At 42.7% G+C, this 2,495-nt stretch overlaps 1 pseudogene; it reads left to right on the top strand.

The window, feature by feature from the left end:
• Nucleotides 1-1,573: 1,573 nt before the first annotated feature.
• On the top strand, nucleotides 1,574-2,112 carry LOC124980571 (60S ribosomal protein L9-like; annotated as a pseudogene).
• The last annotated feature ends 383 nt before the right edge of the window (nucleotides 2,113-2,495 follow it).

Raw genomic sequence — 2,495 nt, 5'->3', positions numbered from 1 at the left:
AACCTGATTGATACCCTGCCGGGTGGGATGGGTACATCAACTGGCAACTCCACATTAGGGCAAGGGGTTCCCAAACTTTTTTATTTATGACTCCCCTAGAGTCTCAGTCATTTTTTCATGGCACCTCTAAACCCAAAGAAATGCCTAATATTTCTGTTTTTTAGATTCAAAGAACTAAATAGTAATAGTTTGAATGGTAACCAATAGAAATTGCTGTTTCCCTTGAAAATTCAAAGTATCTCACAGCATTGTGGTATCTCAGAGTGTCTTAGTACATAAGTTAGAAAATGCAACTGTAGAATTACTTGACTGGGAAGGGTTTATCAATTGAGAACTTCCATGTGGGGTTATTTTGGGGGGGGCTTTGATTGAATTTTGGAGGCCTCAGACCTTTATGTGTTCCTTTGACTCTATACAATAAAGTGGAAATCAACCAGAGATTGCTTTTTGAAAACATCGTCTAGTATGGAATTACTAATCTATCTATCCCAGACCTTCTCTACTATATACTACAATACCACACATACCTTAACCTCTTGGTGGTGTCTGTGATGGCTCATTAGTCACAGAAACTTATGTTCTGTTTTCCCAGCAGCTACCTAAACTGTCACTGCCTGGGTGTGGTAAGAAGGGTCTCATCCAGGTGAGGTCAGGTTTCTGGTTAGTTTCAGCTTTCCAGGGTTAGGAGAATGGAGAGATAGCATGGACCCCTGCACTGGGGACAAGCTCACGAAGGGACAGTGTGTGTGCCCACACTGGGAGTGTCATCAAGCTACAAAAGGTTGGAGGTTATACTGTGTTGGTCTAGAAATAACTGGTGTACATGTGTCCTGATCCCACTGTACTTCTGGTGATAGGTCTAAAATCTATGCAAATTAGACAATAATAATACAACCTGAGAAGATGTGGAAACTTCCCTGGACATAGGCAGCTCTGCAGACTGGTGTGTGAAGGTGCTGTGGCCAGAACTGGGACTGAGCATCAGGATTCCTGCACCAACACCACATAACCTTTCTTCGTAGGACTTTATCTTGCCTGTCAGATTCTCAGAGAAGATTCTTTCCTCTTGCTGCAGAGAGTGTACACCTACCTGAGTGCCAGTAGCCTAGAAACTGAAGGGGGCAGCATGCTGAGGTGTCTGCAGTTGCCATTCCCATCTGATGCACACACCCTTCATTGGGCCTGGAGTTTCCAAGTCTAGAGACTTCGTAGACTAACCCTCCAGAGATGGCAGGACTGCTTGCCCATTGGTCTGTAGAAAAGAAGGGACATGAGGGTATAATACTCCTCTAGCAGCTCCTCACCAATCCAGCCCCAGCATCCCCGCTCCAGGTATCCCATGCTGTTGGTTGAGAGTCTTGTGAATATTCTACTGTGTAGATCAGATTAGTTCCTGGATTTCATCAGTACTGACTTAGGAGTCAGTTTTCCCATTTGCCACATCACATACCACTTTTCTAACTGTTTTCCAGCCCTTGAAATGTTGCTTTTGTTGTCTCCTTCTTATTTTCCCTATCTTTGTAGATTTACGTTTTAAAGAAAAGTCCCGCTCTTTGCCGCATCTACTGCGAGAATGAAGACCATTCTCAGCAACGAGACTGTCGATGTACCAGAAAAGGTTGACATTACTCTGAAAGGACTCAGAGTTATCGTGAAGGGACCAAGAGGAAGCCTCCAGAGGGATTTCAATCATATCAGTGTAGAACTCAGCCTCCTTGGAAAGAAAAAGAAGAGGCGAGGGGCTAACAAAGGCTGGGGAAGTAGAAAGGAACTGGTCACTGTTCGTGCGATCTGTAGTCACGTACAGAACATGATCAAGGGTGTCACTGGGCTTCCGTTACAAGATGAGGTCTGTGAGCGCTCACTTGTTATTCAGGAGGATGGGTCTCTTGTTGAAATCTGAAATTTCTAGGGTGAAAAATATATCCTCAGGGTTTGGATGAGGACAGGTGTTGCTTGCTCAGTGTCTCAAGCTCAGAAAGATGAATTAATCCTTGAAGGAAATGATATTGAACTTGTTTCAAATTCAGCTGCTTTAATTCAGCCACAACAGCGAAAAACAAGGATATCAGAAAATTCTTGGATGGTATTTATGTTTCTGAAAAAGGCTGATGACTAAGATCTAAGAGTTATCCAGCCACAGAAACACAGTCCTGGAGAGTCAATTTGATATTTCAGCGATGCAATAAAAGATCTCTATTGAAAAAAAGAATCTCTTTGTTGTGATTTTAGTGAGACTTGGGAAGATAGTTATATTAGATATGCTTGTGCCATCTTTCACCTTTCCAGCCATTAATTTATTCTTGAGGATCTTTGTATGCCAGGGACTTGATTGAGTGCTAGGGTTTAAAAATGAAAAGACGATGTTCTTGGCACCAATAGGTCACAGTTTGATGGAGTAGGGGGTGGGGCAAGGAGAGAACCAACTAGGTTAATAAATAATTAAATATACAAGAGTAATAACATTTAACAAGTCTGCCTCAGGGTCAGTGAGG

Source organism: Sciurus carolinensis, chromosome 3 (genome assembly GCF_902686445.1).
Source record: "Sciurus carolinensis chromosome 3, mSciCar1.2, whole genome shotgun sequence".
NCBI classification, from domain to species: Eukaryota; Metazoa; Chordata; class Mammalia; order Rodentia; family Sciuridae; genus Sciurus; species Sciurus carolinensis.
The sequence above is the reverse complement of the archived record's forward strand: the minus strand, read 5'-3'. Positions and strand labels throughout refer to the sequence as shown.